The sequence below is a fragment of the Pan troglodytes genome, chromosome 14 (assembly GCF_028858775.2).
Source record: "Pan troglodytes isolate AG18354 chromosome 14, NHGRI_mPanTro3-v2.0_pri, whole genome shotgun sequence".
Classification (NCBI taxonomy): domain Eukaryota; kingdom Metazoa; phylum Chordata; class Mammalia; order Primates; family Hominidae; genus Pan; species Pan troglodytes.
In genome coordinates, this window is record NC_072412.2 from 52,611,953 (window position 1) to 52,631,691 (window position 19,739).

Genomic DNA, 19,739 nt, shown 5'->3' on the forward strand with positions numbered 1-19,739 from the left:
ACTTCTTTTGGAGGTTGAGGGCATTAGCATTATCATCTTTATTTTGCAGGTGAAGTTCTGAGGCCAAGAAAGGGTAGCTGATTTCTCCACTGGTGGTGAGTCCAACCCCTTCTTCCTCCACTAACTGTATTTGATTTAAGTAAACCATGTACTCCTGCTGGGTTTGTTGCTTTATCTGCTAAGTGAACATAAGCAACTTTACTTGTGAGAGATGAGGAGATTTGGCCAGATGTTCTGTTGGCTCTTTCAAAGATGTAAGATCTACAGTTCTAAATTGGAATCAACTACAGTTTCTCCAGTGGCTGAAAACTTCCAAAGAGTACCTAAAATAGAATCATGTACATAAATAATTCTTAACATTTAATAGCTAAAATCAATAACTGAACAACAAAAAACACAATCCAATTAGAAAAATGAACAAGAAAACAGGAAAACCATTTCACCAAAGAGGATGTACAAATGCAAATCGGCTGAAAAATGCTCACTGTCATTAGCCACCAGAGAAACGCAAATTATAACCACAACGAGATATCATTACATGCCTGTAAGAATGAATAAAATGAAAAAAAAAAAAGGACGCCACCAAATGCTGGCAAAGGATGTGTAGAAACTGGATCACTCACACATTGCTGGTGGAAAGTAAAAGTGGTACAACCACTCTACTCTGGTAAACACTTTGGCAGTTTCTTGTAAACCAAACATTCAACTACCATACAATTGAGTATCAGCAATAGTATTTTTGAGCATTCGCTGTAGAAAAAAATCACTCAGCAATGGAACAACGTATTGAAACATACAACCAGTTGGATCAGTCTTGATGGAATTATGCCAGTAAAGCCAATCCCAAAATGTTACATATTGTATAATTCCATTTATATAACATTCTTTAAATGATAAAATTACAGCAATGGAGGAAAGATTAGTGGTGGGAAAAAGTGGGGGTTAGGTGGGTGTGGTTTTAAAAGAGCAATACAATGGATCCCTCTGGTGATGGAACTGTTCTGTGTCTTGACCAAGGTGGTGGCTCTGTGAGCCTACATGTGTGATAAAATTGTGTAGAACTTGATACACATACATATACCCAATTGAGTCCAAAGAAAACTGTGAAAATCTGAGTAAGACTAGTAGTGTTAATTTCAATATCCTGGTTATGATATTGTATGTATTGTAGTTGTTGCAAGATCTTACCATTGATGAAAGCTGGGTACAGGGTACACAAAACTTCTTTGTATTATTTTCACAATTGCATGCAAATCTACACTTATAGGTTTAATTTAAAAGACTTAGAGTTATATGAAACCATTGGGAAAAAGTGAAAGCATTAACAGACATTTAGTAAGCACTTACTATATGTCTCTGTGTTAACCATTGCCTCTGTCCTAAGGATCTTTTCACTTTGGTGATATAATCATGGAACTGTCAAAGAATTTTATAAAATAATATAGTGCTTCTAGGTAATGTCCTCTGACCAACTTGGCCAATTTGGACAATTGGAAGGAATAAATATTCCTTCGTTGTCCTCAGTTAATATAAAAATGACAAATACTGGCTCAAATAATCTTTTGACATTTTATTGATGGCATAACTCACTGAGCACCAGGGGAAAATAAGATGGAGAATACTTCAATCTAATTAAAAAATTGACATCCTTAACAAAAAGTAGAAGAAAAATCCTTTTATAGTGCAGTATTCCACCCCTCATATTTTCAACCTGTGACTGTACCAAACCACATCTTATGATAGAGGGTGAAGGGCATATCTGAGAGACAGAAGCAGGCTTCACTGTCACCTTTGCTAGGAACTGGAACTGCTGGTTCTGGGAGGTCACTTGACCTTTTAAGCAACTTGATACATACACATTAAGATTTATGGAGATCCTAACAACAACAACAACATGTAGTTCTGTCTTCAGAAGTAGCATTTGATGAACACTTCATTTTGGATTGCTGAAAAATGCCTTTAGAGTTTACATTTTTTCTTCTATTAGATGCTAATGAAATGTCCTAAACAAACTTCTGAAATGATCATTTCAATCTGATGATTAATAGAAGCATTCCTTTGTGCCAATATGTTATTCTCTGTTCAAAGAACTATGCTATTATTAACTACATCTAACACAATTTAGAGTCAACATTTGCTGAAAACAAATATAATTGTCATGTACTTCGTGCTGCTTCACACTTTGCATAATAGTTGTCAAGATGGCAACATATTTCTCCTGAGAACAAACTTGCTCTGCACTTCATTTTCCTAGTGATTTTATCTTGAGAGATTTCTAAGGGTGGTTATCATGTGACTGTGGTAGCAACAGGTATTGATGTTAAGGGCTTGGGCTTAGCTGTCAGCCTCCACCATTGTATGTCATGCATTGGATAACTTAAGGAGTATTTTATTGCTTTTCTTAAAAAATGAGCTGTGAAAATTAGTTTGAGAGTTGATATGCACAGGTACAGTGCTTTCGAGGCTGTGTGTGCCCTCTCCACACAGTCTCATTTTTCATATCCAGCAAAATCAAGAATGATGACATTGTTGGCATCCACGGACCATGTTATATCCAGAAATCCCAAATCGCTTTCTTATCTGACTTTGTACAAAGCAGAATTTGGCACTGTTATGGTGCTTCTTTTGGACTGTCATGTCTCTAATCACTTTTTCTTATTTATACTTTGTTGTTTTTGTTGGGTTCTCTTTTTATGTGTATTACTAAAGGTCAATGCTCCCTGGGTCCTTTATCTCCCACCACTTAAAACCTAGGGAATGGAATTTCTAGGATGGGACATATCTTGATGATTTTATTTGGATAATGAGGATGTGGGATGTGGAGGGTTAAATGAGGAATGCAGCTCAAAGTGCTGCTGATGTTTATAACTCAGACATTTTTGCCTCTCGCAAAAGGTTGAATCCTAAGGTTGAATCCTGGGATGGATTGGCTTTGAGCCAGGTTCTAGCAATTCATGCACCTTTCTTATTCCTTTTCACTCTTTTCCCTGGGGTTAGGCTATTAAACATGGTGGCACTTATTTTTTCCTGGCTTGATGCCTGGGGTTTTTTTCTGGAAGAAAAATGATCTCTTTGTCCAGTCGTTTCTTGCTTTTAGGTCAGGGACTTTGACAACCGGCACCCAGGAGCCGTTTTGACTGCCAACTAATCAAAAAAGTCAGTGCTGGGGAAGGGGGCTGCCCCCTATCCCTGCTCCCTCTCTGTGTCCCACTTTGAATTGAGTGTCTGCTAGGTGTTGAAAGACATTATGGAAATATACGGCCTGACAAAGGAAGTAGATGGCCAGGAAGTAAATTTGGGAATGTTCAGTTATTTGGTTAATCAAATGAGCAACAGAACATCAAAAGCCCCAAGCAGGTGAAAGCACCTATGAATCAGAGCTGGGGAAGTTAAATTGCTTCTGTTTCTCTGAAGAAGAAGAATGAAAGGAGCTCAAAATCCCATCTCTTGTAGTGCAGAGCCAAGAACTAAAGCAATACTGCACAGAACGAATGAGACAGAAAAGGCATGGAACAAAAAGACACAGATTGTAAGTTCATGGTTTGCAGAAAAAAGATAAGGGGAAGAGAAACCAGAATAAATTGCAACTTGTCAAAGAGAAAGAGCAAACCAAGAAAGGAATTCATATTTAGAAAGTTTCCAGGGAAAAGAGCTGCTGAGAAGCAACATTTACAAATGAGAAGATGGATGAGACTATGGGGGTTAGATATCAAATTAATTTGTAAGTCAGGAAAGCATAAGGACTTATAAAATATGTATTGATAGAGTACAAAAGGACTCCCTTGGAAGCATCTGGCACTTAATTATTAGATCAAAATGACGTAAATCCAAGGATGCTGAAAAAATGAAAGAAACACAATCTTTGAGTTCAAATTGACAAAAATCATTTTTTAACTAGCCTGTATGCACAGGCAATTTCAGAACAATGGGGAACAGCAGGTAAAAAGTGTTACAGGAAGAAAAGCAGCCTTGAGGACATATCACTTATATATTTAAATAAGGTTAACAGGCCAAACCTTCAAATGATAGAAAAAAGTTCAGCACTGATGAGCTGATCAGGACAAACTAAGTTATGAATATAGCATCTTCATAATGTGCAAAGAAAATCTCGTATATTTTATCTTCATGGAATTATAAAATCTTTTGTTCAAATAGTGACTCTGAGTAGGAACAGCTAAATTGAACATGATAATGTTTAGTCTTATTCATCAAATTAGTATATATTTTCCTGGCCTTGTCCAGACTCTGAAAAGTAGACAATGAACTGAGTGCAAGCACATGATAAGAGTGTCTAACTCTCTTGTGGGAAGAAGTAGTTGTCACATTGATGAATTTCAGGTCTGTTCTTAGTAATTTCATTAATAATCTGGACAAAATAGAGTATGAGTTTTGGACAGACCTGAACTTTTAGTGCAAGCATGGGCCCCGGCTAAGCTTGGGGAAGTTATATAATGTCTCTGAGTCAGTCTCTTCATTATAAAGTAGAGATAACGATAGCTACCTGATAACACAGGCCGCCATGAAATGTTACAAATATAACAGAAGAACGTCAGTAAAATGCCTAATACAATGGGCACTCCATGCACACGCACACTTCCTCTTCTAGCTGTTCTTCTGGGCTTGGCCTGCCTTGCTGGGTGTGTCACTTTGTCTTTCTGTGTATTATTACTTCTCTTTATACAGGCTGTCATGTCTTTGTCCATTGTCATCCCCAGCTGCTTCTCTGCTCCACCTACACTGCCTAGAATATTAGTACAGTTCACTGCTCTTATATATGCATTTTTGCATATTCTTCAGGGTTAGTTTTATAACTGCCTGTCATTGAGCACCTCTGAAATGCATTAAGGAGTTGAGATTTGATATTAAGGCAGTGGTTCTCAACCCTGGCTGCACATCAGAATCAGCTGGGAGCTTTACAAAAATCCTGAAGCCCAGGCTGTACTCCAGACCAATTATATGAGACTCTCAGGGTGTCAGCCCCAGGCGTCAGGATTCTTTTACAACTCTCTGGGTGATTTCAACATACAGTTAAGGTTGAGACTTACTGTTCTAGTATGTTAGTGAGGTACTCTATGTGGATGCCATCTGCAAAATTAATGTGAATGCCTTTCATTTCATTATTGATTTGATTATGGGTCAAGATAGTATCTGGGTTTGTGCCAACCCTAGTTGGGAAATCGTGGGCCCAAACCCTGCCCCCAAACATTGATTCTGCTCCACTCTTATCCCCCTACCATGCTAACATAAAAGGAAAATCACTTTTATAATGCAAAAAATAAGAGAGAATCTAGTATCATTTCTTCATTTTAGAGCTGAGGAAACTGAAGCACAAAGAGGAGGAGCAACCTACCTCAAAGCCCAAGTTGTTGTTGGAGCCAATATGCAAATGCAAGTGTTTTTATTTGGCATCCAGGGAGAAATTGTACATTGTCTAGGCGTGTTTTGATTTGTAACAGAGTAAGCGCTGTCTTTTATAATTTAAAACTTTGTAGATTGATAATTACAGAGGTTTGCATTCAATGGTAGGTTGTATGTATAGATGTTTAATGGACATATTAATAAATGAAAGAATCCAGAATTAAGTCACTGAATTAATTTCAACAGCAACAAAAGATGTGAGTGAGTTTTCCACTGTCTTTCCAAAGACAATGGAATTAAATTCCAATGGAATTAAAACAGATGAAGTTGGGCCCTGGGACCTGGTATTAGTAGCAGAAGAGAGGACTTTGGCTTGCCATTTTTGCTTCTGAAAATAAGAAAGACCACTCAGCTTATCTACATTTTTTTGCAGGGAGTACCACTCAAAACTCAAACTCTCTGTCAAAGAAAAATTGCAGTAGATAGTGTTAAACAGGCAAAGAAGACTTTATTCAAGACTGCAATCAGAGAGAGAGATGGAACTCAACTCAGCTGAAACAAAATGCAGGCAAGTTTTTAAGCACTAGCCTGAGCTAGTGACAACATAGCACAGCATTATTTGTGTGGAGGTTGGTCTATGCGATTAGGCCATCTGTATTTGCTGATTGGTGCTAATGGAAATTAGGGTGCTACTCTCCCATAGAGCCTGGGAGATAGGGGTGCTGTCTTCCTTAATGATTGCATTTCAAAGGAATGGCTCCCAGATTTTTGAGAAAGAAGTTACTCTGTTGTAAAACCAGCAAGAGTTTGGGAGAAGATTTATTTCTCAGGCAGACAGAGAAAGAAAATACAGTTACAAACTTTTTAAAGTAAATGTAGGAGCAGGCAGTCGGGGGCCTGCAGTCAGGGGGGAAAAAAAACTGTCTAAAGTTTATTCAAGCTGAGAGGAAATGTTTAGGCTGTTTGGTCACCCCAGCGAGCCATCCTTTCTGATTATCTCCAGGGATGTGCTAAGTCCTGGTGGGTGAAAAGAGCCCGGTGCTCAGATCAACAGTCCGGCCCCAGCATTGGCTAAAGCATCAGAAACTTTCTAACACAGAACTCATCACTGGGCCTGGAGATTCTGAGCCCTTTGCTACACATTAAAATCCTCTGGGGAAGGTTTAAATATTGTCACATTGTCACTGCCTGGGCCCCAGCTCTTGAGAGTATGACTGTAGTTGATCTGGGTTGGCTCAGATACCAGATTGTTTTAAAGCTCTCCAAGCAATTACAGCTTGTAGTCAGGGTTGAAAACCAAAGGAGATGAAACCTCTCATTTAACCTGTGAGAGAGCACTGGGACCAGACAGGAGGGGCTGTTTGCCCACAGCCTTGTCATTCGTTACAGACATACACAGGACCAGTGCTCAGATCTCTACTTCTAGATCAGTGCTTGCCACTTACATTTTCTTTGCATTTACTACAGGTAGATTTGCAGTGAATACCAAAGTTTATTACATTTAATTTTCCTTTAATTTGTGTCAGATTAATAGTTTCAGAATAAAACCTTGGAGCACCTTTTAGTGGTAGGGGGTGTGAGAGGCAGGTTATAAGGTATCTGTGAGTAAGGTGCTTGCTTTCTGTGCCTCAGTTTCTCATTTTAAAACTGAGACTATATGTATATATACTGTGTGTGTATATATATACACTGTATATATATACACACACACTGTCTATATATACACACACTGTATATATATACACACTGTCTATATATACACACACTATATATACACACACTATATATACACACTGTCTATATATACACACACTGTATACATATACACACTCTATATATACACACACTGTATATATATATACACACTGTCTATACACACACTGTATATATATACACACTGTCTATATATACACACACTGTATATATATACACACTGTCTATATATACACACACTGTATATATATACACACTGTCTATATATACACACACTGTATATATATACACACTGTCTATATATATATACAGTGTGTATATATATATATATATAAAAAATATAAAAGACTGCCTTCTAGCATCCAGTTTTGCTAATGAGAAGTCTGATGCTATTTTGATTACAAAATTTTTGTTGTTACAATTCTTCTATTGTTGAAAGTAATTTTATATATATATATATATAATATCACTATTTGATTTACAATTTGATGTACAATTTTCAGAGCAGAAATCTTGTTTGTTACTCAGCTCCCGGTCATGCTTCTGTCCCTGGGGTAGCAGAAAGGGCCTGAAAACAGTTTCAGCAGGTCTCCACCTGCACGGTCTAGTTGTTTCTAGAGACAATATTGAGCAGTGGGGAAGGGACAAAAGCAAGGATGTCTTCTTTCCTCAGGGATTTGTAGATATTCCTTGGAGAGAAGAGGATGCCTGGCTTTGTATGCAGTCTATTCTGGATAGTAATCTTTTTCTTTTTGGAGACATTGCTTCCCAGTTGTCTTATTGATTGATTGATTGATTGAGTTGGAGTTTTGCTCTTGTTGCCCAGGCTGGAGTGCAATGGCACAATCTCAGCTCACTACAACCTCCACCTCCCGGCTTAAAGTGACCTCCTGCCTCCCAAGTAGCTGGGATTACATGCATGCACCACTACGCCTGGCTAATTTTTGTGTTTTTAGTAGAGACAGGGTTTCGCCATGTTGGTCAGGCTGGTCTTGAACTCCTGACCTCAGGTGACCCACCCACCTTGGCCTCCCAAAGTGCTGGGATTACAGGCGTGAGCCACCGCGCCCCATCCCCAGTTGTCTTTTGTCTTTATCTTTTTACATCATTTTCTTTGATAGAAGATTTAAATTTTTGATGAGGCTAAATCCTCTTCCTCTGCTGTGTCCAGGCTCTGTGCCTCATGCTGGAAGGCTGTTCTTGCCTCAGTGCTATTGAGTCTTTTATATTTTCTTCTACAACTTTTATTTAAAAAAAAGTTCAGCTCTTTTACTCATAATACATCTGAGATTTATTTGTATTCATGGTGTCAGGCAGCACTCTAACTTAATACTTTCCAAATGGATAACGATAACCAGTATTCACTATAGTATTTATGCAATCATGTCTCCCTTTATTTAAATATCACTTTTATCATAAACTAAATTTGCATTTGTATATGGTTTATTTTTCTTTTCCATATGCTGCTCCATTTATGTCAGCTTTTCTGGCACCAGTATGACATTATTTTCCTTAGATAAATTCATAAGATATTTTGATATTTAGTAATATAACTTCCCTCTCTTCACACCACATGCAGGATTCTTTAAAAAATTTCTTATCCTTTCTTGCCATTTTTCCATGTGGATTTTAGAATCAGCTTAACAAGTTCCTTAAATAATCCAGCTGTAATGTTTATTGAGGATTGCTTTGAATTTATAGTTTTAAGTGGAGATATTTTATAATTTGAAATACTGAAGCTCCTTGTCTAGGATCATGGCATATTTTCCCATTTAATTAGTTTGTTAAAGTCCTTATATACTTCACAATTTTTTCATTAAGTTATTACAATTTTTTATATGTATTTGATTATTTGAAGATTTTGCTTGTCTTCTAGCATCCAATTTTGCGAATGAGAAGTCTGATGCTATTTTGATTACAAAACTTTTGTTGTTATAATTCTTTATTGTTGAAAGTAATTTCCTTTTATTATTTTTGATCACTCCTTCTGCATAAATGGGTACAAACGAGGGGTGATCTAATGTCCTAATGCATTCTCTAAATGCATTTCCTGAATTAAAATTGTGATGATTGATCCAGATGCCTTTCTTCTCACCTTATTGCTTTTCTTCAGACTTATCACATAATTCTTTAAAGCTGGACATACATATGACAGTTTGAGGGTCTTTTCCAGGTCTATAATTCATATACTGGCAACTGTGCACTAATGATTTGCCACAAAGAAGACAGATTGATCTCACAGTTCCTGGCGTATCATGGATGAATAGCACATATTTTTTTAATGGAAGATTGAATGAGGTTGATAATCTCTTTTAAATTAATTAATTAATCAATGAATTATTTTTAAGAGACAGGGTCTCACTCTGTTGCCCAGGCTGGAGTGTAGTGATGTGATCATAGCTCACTGCAGCCTGGGCTCAAGCAGTTCTCCTGCTTCAGCCTCCCAAGGATAATATCTTTATAATTCAACAGGAGAAGGAATACTTTTGCCTCTCAGCTTATTTCTAAAATTCCCATTACTTTACATACAATTTTATTTTACATATAGTCATAGACATATGTGAAGGAAGGAACTTTAGTAATTATCTATAACACTGTAGGCAATCTGGGACTCATTTCACTGTACTTTTCACTGTTAGGGAAACACACCCACAGAGCTTCAGTGAAACTATCTAATGGCACTAGTCCTTGTACCCAGGCATTGTGATTTTCAGTTCTGAGATTCATTCTACTCACTGCTTAAGAATATTACATGCCTAGCTTTTCTGGATGCATGGGTTGGGACATTCACATAGGAAAAGAGGGATTCTCACATTTCCTCTTTGCACTCTTATATTTAGCCTCATAATATTTAACTCATAATTGCCTGGGGATTGGACCATAAATTCAGGTCATTCACCTTAGTTGTGTTAACCCCCAACACAGCCTTAAAATATATTGTAGCTAATATTTATTTATTATAAAATATTTTGAAAATCATTTTCATTGAAATATATTATTTTGTTATTTTCATAAAGTTATGAGAAATGTAGACTCTGAGATCAAGGTGACCTCATATTTCACATAGGCAGGTATCCTGATCAGTAATATTATACACAGACCTTCCAAAAATATGTCACCAGCAATTTTCTCAGTTTCTTAGATAGATTAGTTTAAAGGACTTATTTAGGACACTAACTCTTTGCTCTTTCTAGTTTCTAAAATGCTACGAAGGAAAGAGAAGAAAACTAACATGTACTGACCACTTACCATGTGCCAGACATTATACTAGTGCTCTTGTATATATACTTTTGCCCTATTTTACAAAAAATACTGTTTTCATTTCATTTTAATGCAAACAGATTGTAAGGCATGTGAGCCCCCACATGAAGTCTGTTGCTCTTAGAATATTTCCAACTAGATTCTTCTATTCTCTATTCCCCGCATCTCTCACTGCCCTTGGTGAGTGTACCTAAGCAGTGTTTATTAAAGTGTGTATTTTAAAAAAGGGAATAAATTTGGCATGTATCACTATAGGCTTATGCATAATTAATTCTGAATAAGCTGAAAATGGAGCTTAAAATGGATGAAACTTTTAACATTTGGAATATTAGCTAAAATGGGTATTTAAAAAATTATGGCTTTTCATGAAGCCATACAAGCCTCAGAGTATAGAGTCATAGAAAGAAATGGACTTAGGAATCAGACAGGGTTTTTATTTCCAGCTATCCTCATAGGTGTGGGACTTGAGTTAACCTTTACAGCATTGGTTTTCTCATTTTGAAAAGGAAAATAATATGTCATAGAGTTTTTATGAGAATTAAAGAAAATAAGGTATGTAAATATATAATACACATGGTTTGTCCTATTTTGACACTTTGAAAATGATCATTATTAAATGTTCTGCGGCACATCTTGAATTTTTGTACTTGAGGCTATTGTCTTGAGATCAAAATATTAAAATTTTTGCTTGGGTAGTAGTTCTGCTCTAAAGTTAAATTATATCTTTCCTCTTTTACTGATTTAGAGCATCTTTTAACATTTCCTAGAGGCATGTTCCAGAGCTTGGCATTATAGTTAGATTTTTTTTCTCTGACAGATATATCTTATTCTAAAAAATAATCTGGAATTGTATCCTTGTCTATACAACTCAATTTCACTCATTTTAAAACAAAAAATCTTCCCTTTCACTCTGCAAATACAGCACATTTAACAGAAAATAGAGGCAATTAGGTAAGCACTCCTTCACTTTTCCAGCACCAGTTTCGCCAGCCCATCTTTTTCTGTTCTCACAGGGTGTACTTTCTTCTCTTTACAATGGGGGTTTATTCCTGCTGTTCAGACCAGCCTCTCCGCAACTCCTCCCTTCTTCTTCATGGATTTATTATTGCAGTGGTATCTGCTTCCTCTTCCATCACCAATTTCTATCTCTCTATTTGATCCTTCCTCAGTAATATTTGCCTCAGTAATATTTGTATTAATATTTTGACTACACATCTTCCTCCTGCAACTGCTTGCTTTCACCTCAAACTCCTCTGTAGAGTTGACTCTTCTTTTTCTGCTTGTCTTCTTCCACAAGTCAGCCCAATGAGGCATTTCCTTCCAGCTCTCCCTGAAATTGGCTATTGTGAAGGACACCAGTTATCTCAGCATGCCAAACCCTGTGGGTAATTCTATGTCCTCATCCAACCTGGTGTCTCAGCAGCATTGACATTGTGGGCCATGACCTGCTTTTCAAAGCACTTTCTAACTACCTGTCCTTTTGTGACTCAACATTTTTCTATTTTCCTTCCAGTTTATTGGCTTCTCTCTCATTCTTTTTTACTAGTTTCTCTTTCTATACCGAACTGCTAAATTTTTGAATACTTCAGACATTTTTTCCCCCTATGACTCATATCTAGTGTCCAGACAATCACTTGCAGCTAGCCTCTCTTTTTCTCTTAAAATCTCCTCTCTTCCCATTTCTCATTTCTCTTTCCTCTCCTTAAGCTAATGAGCTTTTTTTGAGTACCTTCTATTTCTTCCTGGGCTCTGGGCTAGGCACTGGAGTTACCAAGGTGAATAATACACATTCCTTGTCTTCAAGCAATGTGTAGTCTACTAGCAGTCTATATTCTTTCTAGAAAGTATTATGAAGAATTAGAGTTGCTGTGATTAGGCTATTGGTCGTGACAGAAGGGGTACAAAGGACAGAGTGGGTGCGGATGGGAATCATGGAGAATTTCCTCTCTGATATTGGAATGGCTCACACCATTCTTATTCCAAACCCATAACTTGCATGGAAGAAAATAAATTGAAGATCACACCTAAATTTTTAAAATGTGATCTTTCAGGTGCCAAAAAAAAATGCAACTGTTTCAAACCACCTGAGTTTTAAAACATGAATAATAAGCCAAAAATGTTATAAATGAAATATTATAAATTCCCTTAATTTCTTTAATTTAATTTTTATTTTTATCAAAGTGGCACATATCCATAATTTTAAAGTCAGATGGTTCTAAAAGGTCAATAGTGAAAAACACAGAACTGTGTTTTTCCTATTTATCCATTCCTTTTTCCTAAAGATAACCACTTTCAACTAGTTTAGCTACTTTTTTGGGTGTTTATCGCCATGTTGTAAAATAACTGATGTTTTTACATTGATTTTTTTTCCTATTTAAATATCCTATGTGCTGGATAAAGAGAGAATCCTCTTACTTGCTCCTCCAATCCACACATATATTCTTCCCTAATTCTCCCAGGGATAACTTTTAGTTTTATCTTACTCAGATTTTATATTATCATGACTCTGACATTTCTTCACAACTAAGACCTGTAGTATACTATTATTGCATTTCCTTTCTTGTATATTTTCCTTGATTTTAATAATTACATTTTAGTTTATTATCTAATACAAATTGTGGCTGACTGCCATGGTTACTACTTGAAATGGTGACTACAGCAGTTACTACTGTTACTGCTTGAGACCATCATTATAGCAGTTTCTACTGTTACCACTTGAGATTGTCATTACCACTGAAGGAAGGGATGAATGTAGAAATGAAAACTTAAGACAAAAGAAACTATTTTAAGGAAAGGCAACATGGGGAGAAGAAGAGAGCTACCTGCTTCTAGTGAGCAAAGGCAGCCCTTTGTATTTATTGGGTAACAAGAGCAGGGGGAGGAGGTAACGATTGGTTCACTGCTTAATTGATCAAAGGTTCATATTGTTACTAACAGGCTTCAATTATGCCTAATCATAAGAAACACTTGTGCCTGGGTCTTGACTGCCCTCAGCAGTCCTTCTGGGTGGCATACGCAGTTTGTCAGTTTGCCAACATTCTGCATTTATGACAAACAGTTTGCTACTTACATAGCCTCCAGTGGTATACTGAGTTGATCACAACCCTCACTCTTTCAGCCTCCAACAACAAATTCACCCCAGGACTCTGCTAGAAATATAATTCCCCACTTTGTGTGTTCAAAGACACTATATATTCCTATAAATTTAATTTTCTTGCTGACTTCATCCTTGGAGTTCTCTACATCTGCTGGAATCAGGACCAGGCCATCTCTAGGCAGTTGCACAGCTTTTGTCCTGGTATGTCCCTGCACCATCATCCTGGGGTAGCCTTGGTCTCTCTTCTTTGTATTAATGTCCCTGGTTTCTGCATCTCATGTTGTTTTCTTTCTTTATATCCCTGTTAAGGCAGAACACACCCATCAGTAGTTTCTTGAGGGAGGATGCAGGAATAAGTTGTCTGAGACCTTTGCTTTTTTCAACCCCTACAATGAATAATTTTCCTTTGTAGGGAAAATTAGATTGGGATTACTTTTTCTCGAGAATATTTAAATCATTGTCCCATCGTCTCCTAGCTTTCAAGATTGCAGTGAGTCATTCTGATTCCTCTTTGGCTAGGACCTACTTTTAAAGAATGAACTCTGGGGAATCTTCTTTCTTCCTTTACTCTGGAATTTCACTGGGAAGGTCCTTCTCTGGGTTTTCTCTTGTCTCTTGTGCTGGACATTCAGTAGGCTTTTCAATCTGAAAACTTTTATATTTCAGTTCTGGAATTTTTTCCTGAATCATTTATTTGATTTATATGTTTATTAATTTTCTTTGTTTTCTGTTTTTGGAATTCCTATTATTTACATGTTTGTCCCTTGGCTAATTCCCTAATTTTCTTACTGCTTCTCTTTTGTTGTATTTCCAAGCTCTCCTTTTGAGCTACTTTCTGAATAATTTCTGCAACTTTACTTTCTACCTTCTCTGTAAGGCTTTTTTTTTCGCCTTTCTGCTATTGCATTTTTAAATTCCAAAATCTCTCTTTTGTCCCAGAATGTTCCATATTTGTAATATCATTTTTTTCATGGTTGTTTTATCTTCTTTCATCTGTCTGAAAAATACGGATTTTTGATTTGTTTTCTTTTCTCTGCAATGTCTATGTTTCTTACCATTTCTTTTCCCTGATAGATTCGACCATTTTCTGTTTTGTTTTCTCTTTGGTTGATTGTATTTCCTTGTGGAAGATTTTCAGTGACCTGTCTGGTAGGTACAAGTCTGGCTGACTCTGTTCTGGGATCTGAGTTGGGAAAGGGATGGGAGTATCATCATTCCATGAGTAGATTTTTCACTTAATCTAGCATTGTTCAGTTTGGCAGCCCTGCTCCTATGCCCAGTGCCCCCTAGAACCCCTCAATTCACGCTATTCAGAGAGAACATTTTCTAACTTTTGTTGAGATTGGACAGGGTATCTAACGTCTTTTTAAACAGATTTTTAACCAATCACCTCTGCCTTCACCCTCCTTTAAGAGGTACCAGGTAACTTTAATTTCTGAACACTTCTGGAATTTGAGGTATGCACTGGCTAGCTTTTGGGCCTCCCTCCCCAGCCAGTCTCGGTTTTCGATTTTTCAGGTTTGCTAAATCATTTACCACTTATCCATCTGATTTCTAGCTTCTCAAATTGTGTTGCTGTTGTTTCCTCTCTTGTTCTGTTTGTCCTTGAGGATTTATGCCTTTAAAAATGCTATACTTTTATTTTAGAGGAGTTTAGAGAAGGAAATCAGGTTAAAATGTGTTTAATCTTCCTTTTTAAACCTGAAGCCCATCAATTTAATCAATTAAGGGAGACTTAAAAGAGGGGCAGAAATGACACACCAAATAGAGCAGTGAAAGTAAAACTGAGACAGAAAGGAGGAAGCAGTCACCAAGAGGACATACAAAAGTGGGGAGAAGGAATGAGACCTAGACTGAGGAAGGGCACAGCAGAGACGTTCATGTCTAAAACATTGACTTGATGCATTCATTTCTTTATTCATATATTCTCTCATGCAATGGAAGTTTCTCTTGAGCCATTGTGTTAGGAACTCTGATAGATGTTGCAGATACCAAATATATGAGTGGAAGGTAAATCAGCAATTGTTACTAATTCCTAACAGTTACTGAGCCCCTAAAGGGCTTATAGTCTGCTATCTTCAGATTATTTCAACTCAAAAATATTTATTCAGAAACTAGTGAGAGTCAGGCATTCTTCTATGTGATAAAATACTATTAATTTTATTCTGTAACAGCCTCTAATGTGTTGATTTATTGATTACTCACTTCTCACATCTCTTTTGGTGTTCATTATTGTTAAAACCAAAACAGATTCCAACAATAATGTCTGTGGAATCCATTCAAAGGTGAATATGTAGTGTTATGCATTTGTATTCTTATGCTAATATGCTTGTATCTATAGTGTGACCATAAAGTAATAAAGAGATTTCTTGTGTTACTTACAGACCTCTATCTCTTAACTTGCAGTTACTTACAGAATATTTGAATATTTTCAAGAGCAACTAGGTAGACCTCATGAAAAGACTTTTACATACTGAAGTATTCATAGGGCTAAATCACTGGAGATTTAGAACAACTTATGGTTACAAAATTAGGTAACAAAATAGATTAAATGTATTGAATGTCTACCATGTGTCAGACACTCTTCTAAGTGTTGTACCTGTATTAACTCATTTATTCTTCAAAGTAAAGGAGATTCTATCTTTATCCCCATTTTAGAGCTAAGAAAACTGAGATAGAAGATTAAAAGACAATTGGAGAAGACATTTGTAGAGTACCTATACAATTTCCTCTATTGGAATTGATCCATCTGTTTTGACTGTTGACCTCATGGATGGTCACTGAATGAGCATCTGAAAGACCTCCTTAAGAAAAGATCCCAGAAAACTGCAATGGTATCCAGGGAGGCTGGCAGGCTTGCTAGGTTTTTGTTTACTCATTTGTTTGTTTGCTTTAGGGTTAGATTCATATTGATGACTGAGTAGCTTGATAAGCATAGGAGGACTAAAAAATTATGAACCTTTGAAATGTTTAGAACATTTAAAGAATAATTTAGTGTGTCAGAGATTCTCAGCCCATTATTCAAAACAACTTATCAGCAGATTTTAAGGGGAAGGAACTGTTTGCATTGCTATTATACAAAGAGTCCTTTAAATAATTGTTGCTGGTGCTCAAAATATCTGTTTAAACTCAGTTTATATATTACTACCATATTCTACTATCATTTTCTCATAAAGCTTATTAGTGATCATGATTACAAATGAAGATGTAGTCCCTACTCCTACGGATTTGGGCTTTATTTGCTTGTATTATCACTATTTATAGTAATCAATGGTCATGCAGGCTACTAGCTGGTGATAGTCCATTCAAGCAGCTAAGAAAATCACAATGGCAAATGCATTGCTTTCTGGTTAAATGAGGCGGTACAAATGAGTCATTAGTTATAGCCTCCTAGATAACATATGGTTCCAAGGCATCTCTGTTTAACCTCCAGTTTCAAAAGATTATTCAGAATTTCTTCCCTTCCTCAGTGGCTACTCTGTAGAATAAAAACTAGCCTGAGTTTGAAACACAAATCCATAGCTTATGTGGTGCATAAAAATGTGTTAGAAGGTTTATTAATCAGGGGGTTTCTGCACTGGTGGGTAATGTTTTTTGCATACTCTTAGAAATCTGTCATTCTCTTATACACTAATCTCTGTGTGTATTTAAAGTGGTCATCTTAGGCTTGCTAGGGTTAAGATCACTTACATTGGTATTTTCATCTGTAAACACCAATAGTAAACTATCCCTATTTGCGAGTCAGTGTTTAAGTAGCCTAATAATTAGACCGTAATAAAAAGGATCTAGGATTTTGTATATGCCATTGCATCTAAACTCTATCACCTTTCTTACATAAACCAGGTCAGTTTGTATATCTCCCATTTTTTTTAAAACTAACTTTGTGACCTCAAACAAGTTTCCTAGCCATTCAAGGCCTCATTTTTATCATGTGTTAAATGGAGATGATAACATATCTGTCTTATAGGATTATGTGAGAATTAAAGAAAGTAGAATTAAGGCAAATAAAACATTATTGGGCCGTAGGAATCACTTGATAAACATTACTTCTGTATTACTCCCAATTTAAAAAGTGACAATTTACTTTCAACTGACATGTTTATTTTGTACATGAAAATACACAAAAATAGTCCCTTCTTTAATATTCGCCTTGAAGTGCATTCTGGATGTTTATTCTGTGCTTTCATGCCAGTTCTCTGTGGTAAGAGGCAGAGATGATTCAACCTGAATAAAACAGCCTTGAGGGTTTGTGGAATCCAGTATTAATGATTCAAGCTCCTATCATTACACAGTTGCAGAGATAGCAAAAGTTGTCATTACGTGAAAACCTTCCTCTGTTGAACTGAAATCTTATGAGTCCAGTTTCTTGCATCTTCCTGAATACAACACAAGCAACCACCCCCATCCATTGTAAAAATATCTGTGTAGAAGAGCCTTGTGGAATGTCAGGTACTGTAAGCATCTGGAAATTCAAATGCAGATAGAGTAGAAATCAATTGCAAAATGAAATCTCCTATCTTAGTGGAAGGAGTTTAGAGTTTATGAAATTAATAAAAGTGGTTAGTCAAATGAAAAGTCACTGATAGTTGAAAATATAGTAGACTTAGGCTATTTGATAATTGAAGAGAAATGAAGCAATGGATTAAAATAATCATTTGAATACAAAAGGATTAAAAGACCCTTGAGAAAACTGAAGGAGCTCTCAATTTTTTTCATGAAGCATGTCTCTTTATTATCAACTTGCAAGAGTCAAGTATAAATTAATTAGTACTTTTGTTTGAAAAAAATCACGCTCAGATACTTGATTTAGTTCTCAGAATTAGTGCACAGTTACAGTTACAATAAAATAAGTGGGTTAAATATGAGATAATAAAGGAATTTCTATAATTTGAGTTCCTTTTTTTCAGTATTTAGTTCCAAGCAAATCTTATTAATGTCTTTTCAATGGATTCACATTTAACAAAGACCTTTGTGAAATATCTGCCATCTTTTAGGTAAAGCAGACATCCAACACAAGCTTCTAACATATTTCTTGGAGCCTATCTGCATAGTCAGAAATTATGCACCCCAAAATTCTTCCACACGGTTTATTTAAACAATTGCTGAGAGTGAAAAGAAAATTCATTTTGTTCTTGTGCTTCTGGATTCTTAAGTACCATCTTCCTGTACTTTCAATTTAAATTACCCTCAGATAGTTTTTCACCCCTGCCTTAACATGCCAATTAATATTCTGGCTATTACTATGTCACTCGCCTCAGAAGAAAGTTTCTGTCAAGCCCAAATTAAGTTACTGAAGATATGAAATTAAAACAAAACAAAATCATGGCTAAAAAAATATAAACCTTAACAAATAGTAAATTCCTGCTGAGGGCAGAAATAAAATGTACTCTATTTGAGATCAAAATTTACTATTACTTTGCAAGAATGTCAATTCCCAGTTCAGCTCTAGTCAAGTGTATGAAATACATCGTTTCCGAATTTCAATGTTAATTCCTCTAGCACATACTGACGAAAGGGGAAAAAAATAACTATTATCATAAAGTTTCTGTTTAGGTGATTCCGTAGAAAGTTGATGATGATCACAGCTATGTTGCTTTTTGGAAGCTTGGAAATGTTTGTGCATGGAATGCAATTGGTAATTAATCAAGGAAGTGATATCTCATTAGGTTTCTAAAACTCACTGTTCTACTTGTATGCTCAATGCAATCCTGTCTTTTTCCTTCCAGAACCTGACTCCAAAAACCTCTCTAACCACTCTGTCTTTCCCAGTTTCTGCTATAGCCACCACTTTTCTTCCTTCTTTTCTTCCTAGGTTCTCTCTCTTAGTCATTTCATCCACTCCCATAATTTTAACTCACACATCTAGGCAGATGGCTCTTAGATTTGTATTTATAGCACCATCTTACCTTCCAAGCTCAATCTCACATTTCTAACTATCTGCTAGACATTTGCACCTAAATGTACCACCAAACTCAAAATGTCTAAAATTTAACTCATTTTCTTACTTCCACCTCCTCCTAATTTTCGTTTTTGTAGATGGTAACCACATTCCTCCAACTGTACACTCTGAAAACTTACAAAGTATACTTGGACCTTCTCTTCCCTTTCTTTACATTCCCATTGTCACCAAATCCCATCAATCCGATCTTTAAATCGACTCAATTCCACAAACCCATCTATTGGACACCTCTTAGAGCCACAGTTCTATGCTAGAAAATAAGGGGTAAATAAACTTATCAACAACAAGACATAAATCCTGTGCTCAGGGACCTTGCAATCTAGCAGCTGAAATAAGATTTGGACCCAAACT

At 36.3% G+C, this 19,739-nt stretch overlaps 1 long non-coding RNA gene across 1 annotated transcript in view; it reads left to right on the forward strand.

Moving 5' to 3' along the window:
• Positions 1-19,739, forward strand: part of LOC104001829 (uncharacterized) — a 287,875-nt gene that overhangs the window by 173,213 nt on the left and 94,923 nt on the right. The window contains exons 3-4 of the long non-coding RNA XR_010150695.1: positions 50-95; positions 5,792-5,926. This is a non-coding gene — a long non-coding RNA (uncharacterized LOC104001829). The remainder of the gene's footprint in view (positions 1-49; positions 96-5,791; positions 5,927-19,739) is intronic.